The 14,385-nt window shown below is 37.6% G+C and overlaps 1 protein-coding gene and 1 long non-coding RNA gene across 2 annotated transcripts in view; one reads left to right on the forward strand and one right to left on the reverse strand.

The window, feature by feature from the left end:
- LOC139984949 (monocarboxylate transporter 12-like) overlaps positions 1-14,385 on the forward strand; it is a 256,740-nt gene that overhangs the window by 209,535 nt on the left and 32,820 nt on the right. The window lies entirely within an intron of this gene.
- LOC139984952 (uncharacterized) lies at positions 2,690-5,438 on the reverse strand. The gene is made up of 3 exons (XR_011799238.1): positions 5,048-5,438; positions 3,427-3,624; positions 2,690-2,987 (listed from the first exon to the last, which is right to left on the reverse strand). It is a non-coding gene; the product is annotated as an uncharacterized lncRNA (long non-coding RNA).

Genomic DNA, 14,385 nt, shown 5'->3' on the forward strand with positions numbered 1-14,385 from the left:
AACAATAGTTAGTCAATATGACTAAAAAAAATTAGTCACAACGATGCCTCTATCGACCAGTTTCTTCTAGTCATTTGACTATATAACATTAGTTTTGTGACTAATTAAATCGAGTTTTCTGACTAATTAAAATTAGTCCTACTACGATGCCTCTATCGACCAAAGCTTAGTCCAGTGACCAAAAATATTAGTCATTGCAACTTTGACTACTTATTTAGGTCACAAGACTAGTTTAAGACTAAGTACTTGTTAGTTAAGAAAAGAGATAGTGACACACATTGTAAGTTTCATGGTAATTTTTATTAACATTCAGTATTAATGCAAAATGTGACAAATAAGCATTCCATTAAAAATTCATCTCATAAAGAACAGTAACAATCACTAAAGGTTTAAGAACATTTAAAACTAAAATATATATGTATTGGACAATTGGGAAAACTTATCTTTACAAAATTGTCAAAATCTTCTCCGATAAAACATCTTGAGACTACTCATGGGATTACTTAGAAACGCTCCTAAGTTGGCAGTGTTCAACAGTTTTCAAACAATTAGATCATGCATCATTATGAGCTCCATCAGTTTCATCAAAATAGCAGCATGGAAAAGATGTGGACAGACAGATAAAGGGAAAGTTTGCGAGTACACAGCTCAAATATAAAAATAGAACTTTAGCCAAATAAATTATCTTAACTAATATTTAAATATACATATGCATAACATGTATTTAATATACACAAAATAATATATCATATAACTATTTATAATTTATTTATAAAAATAATACCCCATGTCAAATCAAATGGTATAAAAAGGCCTTCAGTAGCTCTATATGACCTTAGCTGTTAAAAGGGCCAGAAAATATCCTTATAAATCATCATCTCGAATTAGGATAAATAAAAATATTACCATGACAAGCTAAACAAAAAAGTGAGCTTAAAAGAGAACCATTGACCAGAGATTATATCTCTATGTCTAACAACATCTGACAACTACATTTAAAACAAAAGCATAATATAAGTCATTTTATGAACTTGGAAGTGATAGTATTCTGAGTTTCTGACCATGAGATGTGATGGTACAATATTATTGCAGAACATGCAAGTTGAATATGTTATTATCTTTGAAGCAACACTAGGGTGGAACAGAAAACAAAGTAGTTAAAACATTTCTAGAAGTACTTTATCACAAACTATATGCTATGTCTTGAATGGTAGAAACTTACCTTCTAGGTCAATTTTTTGGGGTACACTTTAAATGAGGTCCCAACATTCAATCACACTAACCCCATTTAATGATTGTAATTTTTTCCAAGTGCACTGAAGTCCAAATATATCGAACATCATTTGCTGATAATTTGCTTGATCCCAAAGGTGTGCGCAAGTACACAAACAATGATCTTATACACTACACTTATGTGGGGCTTAGGCATGCACTATAGCATACTAGTAGTATGACCGGTGTGCATTATTGAATATAACCGGTGTGCGGTATTATGTGTACGTACATGCTACAATTTCTGCTGAGAAATTATTTGTCATAAGTTTGGTTTATGACTCACCACAGTTTTTCTATAAATCAATGCTGAATACTCAAGTGAACTATCTCTTTGCATTACACAAAAAAATATCCTTCCTTTTTCACTTTTGACATACAGTGCGGTAAAGTAACAAGGGCCTAAAGACATTTGGTTAAGTATGTAACATATAGCCACACTCTGTAACATATAGCCACACTCTGTAAGTGTAATGTAAATTAGCCATTTATATTGCAACATTGGCATAGTATTTACCTAACACTATCTATGGTCCTTGGTAACACATATCAGACATTATGCTCAATGTGGTTAGCTACATCTACATGTTCCCCATGGGACATCCCATATCATTGCTGCCATAAAGCGGTGCAAATGCTATATCTTTAATTACCTCCCAGGGTACCCTATACACCTAGGTGAAGAGAGGCAATTGAGATTAAGTGTCTTCATTAAAGATACATACGTATCGACCAGGTTTGTACATGAACCCACGATCATGGAATCCTGTGTTCAGTGCCCTAACCATTCCGCCACAACTTCTCTATGTCTTTACGTACTGTGGTTATTTCACTGATTGCATAATGCACACTGTATATCACAGATTGTTCCTTATATTTAAAGTAGCATACGCCCATTAAAAGCCCCACTGACTTACACACTAAATCACAAAAGTAATGTGGTCTCTAAGTCTAGATAGAAGTTTTCACTAGCTCAATGCTACCTATCACCGGATAGCTGACAAGTTGGCCTTTCATGGCATTAACAATTTTCTGTATCATGACCATGTAGATATTTTGCTATTCGAGCCGGAAGTTTTCGTCACTTTTAAACAAGCCTCTTCACTCAGTGGTAAACAGTTTTCCTACGCTACTCCTCGGAAGCCTAAAGGGTTCTAAAACTGCCTCAATTGACCCAATTTTCTCACCACATGTACTTCCATTCATGTTCTCCAACATGCAAGCCACAAAAAACTAGATGATTGATAACAGGTCAAAAAAGATGTTCTCCGCTGCTTGTTGGCACTTACCTGAAGAAGAACAATTGAGGGGATGGATATAGACTCTAATAGGAGTATGCCCCCTTAATTGAGAGATGAATTTTTTTTCATACCAAATTGATACTTTTTATAGTCGTCACATTATAAACCACAACAGAATTCTATGCAATTATCAATTTTGGTCCATAAAGATGTCTTTTCAGAGATTTCAGTATGCACTGTGCAGTGTGTAAATACACATGATATGAGCAATACTGTGTAAGCAATAACCAGGTCTACATCTGCAACAACATTTCCAGTCACCAATTTTGATAAGCTTGACCAAGTTGGGTGCATTTATGAATTCTTGCAGGTTTTATTGGTATCTGGGTCACAGTCCACTTGGTCTGGCTTGCCATACCTGCAGAAACATCATCTAGAGAAGGGTCAGCGGGGAGGGCTGTTTCGTCTCTGGCTCTGAAATGTGATGAAAACTACTTTTGTTTAGCTCAGCTGATTCCTCCCAAACTGACCTACAGGACATACCCCAATGTATTCCTGAACTGTTTGGAACATGTTAAACTGATATTGCCTGTCACTCCAGTGCAACTGTTAAGTTACTTAGAATAAGAGAATTAACTTGAAGGGGTTCTTTGCCAAAACTGGATCATTGGGATTTGTAAACCACAGCCTAACTGTAAAAGTTTGTACAGTAGTCTAAAGGAAAGCTTACTGGAATGCTATCTAGATACACAGTTCACCTCAATAACATATCCAGTCCATTTAAAGGTTCATGCATAGGTTGTTACAATATATATTAAAGACAGGTATTGGGGACAAGAGGTAGATAGGGGGCATAATTTTTGATAAAACATTCAAATTTGTTGCTTGTCAAAGAACAACAATGTCAAATTACCTTATTCTCCATGGGTGGCAAGCACTGGTTCCTATAGTTACTACAGTAGATCTCCCATGATGTATCAGGATATCTATTTCTGCTGTCAGAGTTGTTTGGAATTTGTTGTTACCTCATCTAACCAGTTGAGTCCATTGATACAACAATCATTCAAAGTATATAGCTGTGAATGCTGAGGACTTGGCACATTACCTTTCTCTGAGAATTGACAAACAACAGAAAATTTATGATAGGCTGAGTAGGCTCAAAACTCCTTTATGCACATATGCAGGAGCAGAAAATGCATACCATTGTGGATTATTTGCTAAATAAGACTCAAAACATTCTCTGTTCAGGGTATTAGCACTCAGCAGCCACTTCACTTAGGATACAGAACCCTACAACATTGTGCTACAGCTGGTGTAGACTTGGTCTAGGAAGTAGGATACTAACATAGCGCCACTTACGGCCACTATGATTATGAACCTGAGGCCTAGGCCTAAGCTAACAACATTATGGGTATTTCATGCATTGAAACCGAGTTTTTGTCCTTAGTTTAACACAAGGTACTTCCAACTTTAGCAAAAATAACCTAATATATGAGTCCCACTCCGAAGATCTTCAGTTCAGAGTGCACGAAATCCAGACCGGGTTGGTGGTCGACGAAGTGGTGTCTAGAAACTTGACGTAGGCTAGCCTAGTACACCACAGGCGCTCGTAACATTATAGAATATAGGCCTAGTGTATAGTAAAGGCTTCATAATTGACGCACCCCCGTAATTGACGCACCTTCAATTATTACTTGCAACGATACAGAAGGCCACCTAAACTTTTTGCAGTCAAGCAGAATTACATATTTCATGAGTTTGAATCCATTTCAGCTATTTGCTGACCAAATTATGTTATTTTTTTAAGCTTTTAACACCCTCCCCCCAGTTTAACACATTTTTTGGACATTTGGAAATCTTACTCCCTAAAAATAACCAAATTTACTTCAATATGATACCACTACTCTCTGGGACCTGACCTGTCTAAGCTTAGAGGTTCAGAGCATAGCAAACAGCATCCAAAGTGAATGGATGTATACTTAGGCCTACACTACAGTTAGCTTATCGACGAATGTGTCAATTTAGGGGTATGAAAGAACTTGACACAGCAGACATTTTGTGTTCAAATTCTTCTCAATTGTTCATTGCGTAGGCACAGAACAATAAATATTTTGAGATCATTACATTTCTGAGGGACTAAACATATGAAAAGTGCAGGCAGTTGAGTGATTTTGATTTTATGTTGACCGACATCGTCAATTCAATCCTTAAGTGCGTCAATTACGAGCCCACCATGCTACTAGCTAATAATACACATTTATATAAAACATGTCATATAAGTGTGTATTACTGCTACTACTACTAGAGCCTATAGTACTATTCATCTACGAGCGCATGTGGGCTACACTAGGAAGACTAAGCTCCTAGCCTAGCTTCGTCCTAGCGTTAGCAACAGTTTAGCTTACTAAGGCCTACCGTTATAATTTTACTATACTTTCCAGCCAAACATATCGCGGATATTCAAACCTTCCTTGAAAATTATGTCAATTGTGTCAACTATTATTTATTAGAATTCCAGTTGTGATTGAACTTACCTAACTGACGACAATTAGAAACTGCTTCTGACAATTTGTTAAATGATTAAGAATCTTCTTATTTTGTTGATAGCCCTGTTCTATCAGTTAGGCAATGACCGCAATGTACGACGTACGACGTATTACGTACGTGTATACAGTAGACATGTAATCGCCGGTCGTCGTCTGATTTTTTGATATCTGATCATCTGAACACGGTATTCTACGGTACGATGATTGGATAAAAATAATGACGTCATTGGTCAAAGCTGAAGGTTATAGAAAGTAAACAAACAGAAGACTAGAACATTCTCGTCACGCTTACATACATGACATGCATAGTGAGTGTCAAACAAGTTCGTACAATTTTATGTGACTAATTTATATTAGTCGAACGACCATGCAAATTGGTCTGCAACTAACGAATTGGTAATGACTAGCTAACTCTAGTCACTGTGACTAGATTTTTGCCATTCGTGACTAACTAATGTTTACAGTGTGGATGTCGGCAGAAAATATAATAATTATGTAGCAGTCGATTCGGAAAACAAAGAGCCTCTGTCCGACAACTAGTCTGTTACAAGTAATGTTTTGTTTCTATGTAACATCTTTTTTAAATTGATAGATATATAACAACGGTCGTGCAGTGTTAAAACATTCTTTTGAACACCCGATGATCATTGCTTTATGAGTTAAAACTGAGTATAGGTGGGTACCCGCTCATCATTTAAAACTGAAGTGTGTTACAATTCTTAACATGTGTTACATTAATGACCACTTGCTACTGAGGACTTACAAATAGAAAATACTAAACACACGATCCTATGCATAAAAATTGAGTAGACTAACCAACCAAACTACTATTAGGTTTCCCCTATAATTTCGTCCACATTTTAATAAAGTGGATTACGCTTTACCGCAAAACGCTTGAAATCTGCAATTTGAACAATAGGTTTACTTACTAGTCAAACATAAGACAGTTGTTTAGAATCCTAACCAGTCAGTAGTTGAAACAGCCTTTGGGTTTGTCACTAATATTTCCATAATAGCATCTGCTGACAGGTCTATCAAGTGTTACGGTGTTATAACACACTTCAGTTTGTACTGATTAATGTTTGTCTCTTATTCACAGTACAAACTGATCAAGTCATGTTCATTGGGTACACAGTAGCATTGCTGACAGGTCTAACATGTGTTACGGTGTTATAACACGCTTCAGTTAATACTGATTAACGGTTGTCACTTATTCACAGTACAAACTGATCAAGCCATGTACATTGGGTGTACAATAGCATCTGCTGACAGGTCTAACACTTGGTACGTGTTATAACACACTTCAGTTTATACTGATTAACGGTTGTCTCTTATTCACAGTACAAACTGATCAAGTCATATACATTGGGCGTTTGGAATGAAATAATGGCAAAGCATCTCATGAACATTAACAAATTTTGAACTCATAAAGTTGGAAAGGATATTAGACGGTATTTAAAATAAATGTTTTTTATTTTTTACTTTTCTCTCGTTTTCTTATCTGGTGATATTATCACCAGATAACAATGTTACGTTGAATAATAGCTTTGCAACATATTCCTGACAGGCGGAGGATGGCTTAGCTGTATACTGACTGACTCGAAACCATTGCGCCGCTTGGTCCAAGGCGTCAAACTTAAATGCACCATCAGGTCCAGGTGCCAAATGCGCATATATCCCCTTTTAGTCACCAAAAGGTTTCTAGCTTTGCTCAAGGCCACGGATCTGCCGCTCGTTTAAGTACCACAGCGGCGCCGTTTATTGTTACAAGGTTGGGGATGCTACTAATGAGCCAACCCATTAATTGTCACGTCATTAGTATGTACCCTCCCAAAACATTCACCTACCCACCTCCCACTCCCACAACACCCCGCAAATTTGCGTGAATTTTTTTCTGTGTTATGTCAAATCTACATTCAAATAGAATTTGATATCGTTTAATTTAATTTATTTTTTTAAATTTTACTGTCACCTTTTAATGCATCTGGCAACATTTATATTTAGTGATGCCATCATAGCAATTAAACTGAAGAAAGTCTGTATCGTTATAAAGTATGCACAAATCGCATAAACGCTAAGAAAAAAGTATTTAATATTACTGTCTGCAACAGGGATAAACCCTAATAACACAGACCCTCTTTGTTAAACTTTTAAACGAAAGACTGATCTTACTTTCTTTCATTCACTTACCCCATCTCCCCTTCCCTTCCTTATAACCCCCTCCCCCCCCCCCCCTATGTACACCCTTTATAATTTGTATTTCTTTTCTTTATCGGTTGTTTAATGCTGGATAACTTTCTTTCTTTTTAGTATCTTTTTCTTTCTTAAATCTTAATATGTATTCTTTTTGCTTTTACTTTTCGAGTACGACCACAAATTTTGGTGAAGAAATGTTTAACCTTCAACTCTAAGAAGAGCAAAGAAAGGTCGTTCCTATAAGTTGTCTTACAAGTTTCCATGCAATTTATTGTTCCAAGTCTTACAAAGTGATCTGATAGGTCTTTTTTTTTACAATTTATTGTTATATTAAATAAACTATATCGATGCATTGTATATCGATTAGTCAAGGTCTCGTTATCGATGACGGATTTGATGCGTGGGTGAGGAAAATTTGACTATAATTTCATAGTTATCATTTTCCTTACCCAATCTCAAAGAATTCCTTTAATTTTACAGCCGATGGCTAATGACGTAATGACTTCGTAAAGTTTAATGGGATCACAGCCTAAACAAGAGCCCGGAAGTGACGCTGTATATGATGTGATATCGGAAATGGGACGATATATACTTTTAAGATTTCTTCGACTTGTTTTGATTTAATTTCTTATTTTTTATACTTCACTTTCCAGGTTTTTCAAGATGAAGCGTCACAACGTTATAACACACTTGTTACTATTATTGAACGCCACTAACGTCGCATCAAGCATATTAGATGTCTGTCACACTTGCAGATCACCATGGTTACATTTTGACAACAATTGTTACCTTTTCGTCGATATTCCATCCAATTTTACCGAAGCGGAGTTATTTTGTCAGGAGATGTCCGACTGCGACCGACCAAGTCATCTGGCGTCGATACACAGCGTCGAGGAGCATACATTTATCGTAGAGACGATGATTAAGTTGTGGCGTAACGACACTGCGGATCTACAAGCCTGGATAGGCCGGAGTCAGCCAGGAACTTTGACACCTGCAGCCTGGACAGATGAAACGTCAACCGGGTATGACCTCACCTACCCATCGAATGTGGACTCCATTAGTACATGGTTTCATACCTATTGTTACCAAGACTTGCGTTTCGTTTGCAAAAAGTAACTTTTAATCAAACTCTGTCTGGAAAGTAAAATCGATTGAATCGATGATTCTACGACAGTAATAACGGAACAAAACAATCATCATAATAATAATTACGACATACCGGTGATATTATTTGTGACAGTTCTGTCAGGCTTGTTGGACAAAAAGAAAATCAATAACTAGTACAACAGTTAGACAGACATTTTTTTCAATTTTTTATTACGCATGTAAACGTTTTAAGGAGTTGTGTCGAGTCGCTTTTAATAACAGAGAAATGGCATACTGCTCTTTGTCATGTATCATGCTCCCTCACACGGCATACATAAATCCGTGAATTCGTCGTGTGCAGAAATGAAACATCTATCAAAAGAAATTCCATCAACAGCATCATCGGTTTAGGTATTATTTTAAAGGGTATTGTTCAGTCACGCTATCCGTCCCAGATTTGGGTAATATTAGCCTTACAAAATGTTACACGTTTCCGTCGGCGTCACCCCCCAACCCACCCCTTCTAGATCCCCCACTGGGGCTTAGAAATACATTCCAATGAGACTGAATTCCTCTCTGGAATGTATTTCTTTGTTTAAATTAAAAAATAGCTACAAGAGAACTATCTGAGAGCAATGCAGTTTCCTGTCTGGAATACATTCCACAGAAGTTAAATTCCTCTTGTTTATATGTGGTTTATGTTTTAAGTAACTAAGGGAGAACCACAATTATCTCAAAATCACCCACAAGTTGTAGGTGATTCTCCCCCTGGACCCCCACAAAGGCTTTGATATAAATTCCATAGAAATTCAATTTCTCTCTCACCCAAATATGTTGTGCTTTAAACTCCCTACACGAGAGAACAAGAAATATCTGAAAACTCTTTGAGCTTGAGCTAGGTACGTGAAAGTACTCTTTGAATTCGGAAATGTATTTTCGCGCTGCAAACTTGCTACAAAGGCGAACAGGAACTATCTAATAGTGCTATAGCTTCTGGTGGCCCTGACCTCCCGAACAATAGCAGTGTCCAGTTGTAACTATATTCAGCAAGAGTTTATTTTCGTTGTTGTGTTAACCACTGCAGTTGATCGCAAAAAAAAAGTCAAGTCGGTCTTGAATCGATCAACATTCATCTTGAGAAAATGGTGAATGTCAAAATATTGAGTTGAACGCAAAAATTAAATTTTCAGCAATTCAAATGTATTTCACCGATGAAGCGTGGCGTGTGGATGGATGGTAGGAAGTATTCCCCTAGCACCTGATATTTGCCCGTTATATGCACTTTATACTGGTGCGCTTTTTCACTTCAAAACTGTTTTGTTTTCCTACTATAGCCCCAGTCCCCACCCAACCCCCACCCCCACTCCACAGACACACTTTGGGAATTTCTGATGCCGCCACTAATCATTTTGCTTCCCCTTCTAGGGACTTGGCATCAGGGGCGGACTAGTGGTTATCTGGACCCTCCGGCAAGGACAGTTGTTACGTCCCTCCCCGTCAGCGAAATAGTCCAGCGATAATGTATTTTCTTATTTTTATATCACTAGCAATTAGATGTTAAAACGATACTGATCTAAATTCTGTCTGCGTGGAGAAATTCCCCATACATAGGTGGCACAAGTACCGACAAAAGTTTTTTTTTTTTATAAAAGACTTAAAAAAAACATGGAACTCCCTCCCGATACCTATCATAATGTGAATTCCAAAGAAATCTTGTCCTCCGCTGCAGAGGAATCCAGATTGTCATATCCTGTACTCTAGAGATGCCAAATTGAAACAAAATGCTCACCGAAACCTCAACCATGGTTGAGCTTGGGTGAATATGGACTGTAGTTGTTGTCCACTAATTTTGCCGCTCAGGGTTGCGCAACTCTCCCAATCCCCATATACCAGGCAAAAGCGTTTTATTTTTGACGGTTTATAGGTTATTTCTTTCATTGTAAACCGGTTTGTTCTCTGCACGGTTTACCGGTTATTGAAAATGAGTTGTGTACCCTTTTATGGACCTCTTTTGTAGACGCCCACCAACTGCTTATTCATCTGAGCTAATAAAAAAAGCAGGCATACTGATAGCTTTTCCACATTAAACTGCTAACTATCATCTTAAAATTAGAAAACTACCTGTTTTTATGTTTGTTTGTTGTAATTATTCTCTATTTAATGTGACAATATTATACAAAATAACAGTTTTTAAGGATACTTTGTAAATAACTTGCAAACCCTGCATGTTATGTACGGTTGTCTCATGGTGTTGTCTGTGCACACAGGGATTCAGTGTGAACGTGTTTTCTTCTCCTATTATTTTTATCATTAGTATTATGATTATTCTGCACCCTTTTTAACTTGCAATCATTACCTTTTGTATTGCTGCTTCCGAAATGCAATAGGTGAAGCAAACGTAGGCCATTTTTCATTGATATAATATTTCAAGCTGCACACCGTATTGATTGTGTTCGCCGCTTCAAGGCAGACTTTCATTGGAAACGTATCGACAAATGCTGCTCCTCTATAGCTGGTACTAATGGTATCGGTCAGTCAAGCTTTCGTACTATAGTCTAAGGCAATTGCCAATACATTTCTTCTCAGCGAAAACATTATAGCTGTTTACTTTTAACGTTTTGTTGTTGAAGCATTATTTGGAAGGTTATAACCAAATTTAAAAGAAAACATGTTTTGGCAAGTTGCTTTTGACCATGTTGGTATGGAAGCGCATAGTTGCCGTCAACAAACCAAACAAAGCCATTTCAAACTGCAAAAAAAAAAAAGTGTTGTATTTTTGACACAGGTGATCACAAAATTAAAGACCCATGGTTACAAATAAAACGTTAAGAAATAAAAAAAGGGCAATAAAGTTTTTGAAAATGGAATTGATAACTTTTTATTGCATTTAATTTAGAAATGAAAGTAAACAGCGGCGTTACGCCATTGGGATAAGAAGCGGAAACCACGGGCCTGAAAAATAAAAGTTACACAACACTATATTGCGTTGAACAATGACAGGTTCAATATCATCCAGATTATGTTAATACCTTTAGTGTGGTTATAAAGTATATAAAGCACAATATGTAAAGCAAATATGCTATATAATAAATAAATATATAATAAAATACTATATTAAAACATTAAGATAATAATTCTCGACCTCTTTCCCATTTTGTCAGTCTCTTATTTTACTGTCTAAATGATCGGCATACTTCTTGTATGATTGATTCTAATGCTCACTCTTGGGACCCCATCTGATCATTGGCCCGGGTCACCAAGAAAATCATTATAAACCGCTACTAGTGAAACAACGGTCAATTACAAAAATAACAGATATTATAATTGTGATGGCTCTTATAAGTTTCCCTCATTTTATTTCGTCCTTCTTTGAAAGTTGTCATTTCATGCCTGAGTCAGTTAATTCCTAATACCTAATGAAGATTATGTTTCTCCTTGACCAGCAATGGGAATAATTGAACGTCTAGTACACGGGGACCGACTCATCATGCAGCTGATCTGGGAGCGTCCCAACCCACCCCACCCCACCCCTTCCATCCCGGGTGTAATGCAATTGTTTTTGTTCATAAATATACTTTTGGAATTTCGTGAGAGTTTGAAAAGGGAGGGCGTTATACCTCCTTCCACGGTTCCACTGATAGAGATGGTACATTGTCTTAGCTAGAATATTACAGGCTCAGAGTGGGTGTGTTTGACACACTGATATCATAATTTATGGGAGGATTCCCCTCTCCCTACGTCCTAGAAAAACATGTGGAACTAAAATTATATAAAAACATAGTTTTGATCAAACACATGTAAGGATTTTCTATCAAAAACATGGTGTAAAGTACACAAGTAATTGCAAGTTTTGCGCGCTATAGTATTGCTGACTTTTTACCTAATGAATGTTTAATTAATACTAAATATGCCTACTTTACTTTGGTAGTTCGTTTGTTTTACATCGATACAACCAAAGAAATACTTTAAAAAATACTATGTTATAACAAGGGAATGACATGATTAACTTGCTACTATAGGTTTCAAAAAAATGATTATATTAAAAATTGAAACTGTCATAGTTCTTTTTTTTTTTTTAAGGCAAAATAAAAATGATTTTTATCTCTCATCTCAGATGACATTTGTCCAAATTAATCTTCAAGTACTTAGTAAATATGTACATATGTGTGTACATGCCTTATCCTATATCTTATTCTTCCTTTACCCCATGCTGATCTCGTTTTGTTTTACCTGATGTATACAAATTATTGATGTGTGTCAGTGGCGTAGCCAGAGAGGAGCCGGGGGCAATGCTCCCCCCCCCCAAAAAAAATGCTTTGTGCTACAGTCTTGCCCCCCCCACCCAAATCAAATCCAGTGATATAATCAAAATACTTCTTTTGTACATTTTTTCGAGTTCTAATCACAAGTATTTATACCACAGGGCTCATGTTCATACTTCATATATAGCAGGGGCGGATCCAGGGGGGCCCGGGGGGCCCGGACCCCCCCTTTTTGAAAATCCTAATTTTTTTTTTTTTTTTTAAATTTTTTACCGCGCTCGAGGGAAAGTGCCCCATGCGTGATCAGTGGCGTAGCTACGGGGGGCCTGAAATTGCAGACATGAGATCCATATTTTCAGGCTAGGTACATGCTGCTTAGAATACTCGGGAAGTGCCGTTTCCGGCCATCTGGGGGGTTTGTAAAGCCAAAAATTTTCTTGTACGCTCCGCGCCAACCAATGATGGCGCTCCGCTTAGATATTCTTACGTTCAGGCGCGGCTGGACCAGTCAGACCCCCCCCCCTGTCACAAATCCTGCATCCGCCCCTGATATGTCATTGAATATTCCACAAAACAACTTTTTATGTCCACGAAACTGTCGAAACATGATTTTCACTACTGGTAGAGATATAAAATATTGGGAATTCTGAATTTCCTGCAAACATGCGGCTGTGCCTGTTCAATACTCACTACTGTATCGCCTTAAAAAATGATGAGTGGAAATAGTTTCTCCAGGACCGTATCGTATCGTGGGTATCGAGTGCGTCTGATATACGAACGTACGTAGTACGTACGTACGTACGTCTATGATGATATGCACTGTACTGTACTGATAAAAACATAGGTGAATTTCACTCCATGGGAGTGATCACTGAGCACATTCCGGTATAAGAGTGAATTTCCACTCCATTTGAGTAAATCTTAACTCCTAATAGAGTTATATTCACTCATATTAGGAGTGAGGGTTAACTCCAATAGAGTTAAATTTTACTCTTAATTTGAAGTGCGCCGAGTGATCACTCCAATGGAATGAAATCCACTCATTTGTTTTTAGAGTGTTGCTAGATATATGATGAAGAAATTTACATACCAATACATGTTATCGGTCATCGATTGGCACAAAAAGCCAGATTCTGATGACAGCTGCCTCAAGAAACCCAATAAATGGCCTAATAAGCACCGAGCCATCAATGTGGACCATTACCGAAACATCGATGCGTGTTAGTCTTCCACCCCCTTCCTCTAATGCTATTTAAGTCCACATGTGGGCATATCCTGCAAATCTACCGGTAGCCCACAGGGGTTTGAGTTGGGAGAAAGGCCTTGACAGCTTGAAACGACAAATGATGCCAACTTCCCTCAAGTTAAAAGTCTGGCTGAGTTGGCGAGGCCAGTCAGCATGAAAGAGAAAAAACTTTTTTTGCATTTCTGTCACCAAAGTTGCACATCTTTTTGGTTGCTATTTTGCCTCACAGGTGCCATCTCCTGCGATCTGGGGGGTGCTGAAATCTCAAATTTTCTCTGTACGCTCCGCGCCAACCAAGGTGGCGCTCCGCTTAGATAGTAAACTCCGCCCCCCCACAAGAAAGAACAGCCCCCATGGCCCCCCCCCCACTCAAAAAATCCTAGCTACGCCACTGTGCGTGAAATTTTTTGTAAAATAAATTTGCAAAAAGAGTACACCATCATTCTGATAAAGTGAAGGTGAGAGGGGCACTCTGACTGCATCAATAGTCTCCATCTGGAAGGGGGCATCCAAGATGAAATGGCCTGGAGTAG

Source organism: Apostichopus japonicus, chromosome 17 (genome assembly GCF_037975245.1).
Source record: "Apostichopus japonicus isolate 1M-3 chromosome 17, ASM3797524v1, whole genome shotgun sequence".
NCBI lineage: Eukaryota > Metazoa > Echinodermata > Holothuroidea > Aspidochirotida > Stichopodidae > Apostichopus > Apostichopus japonicus.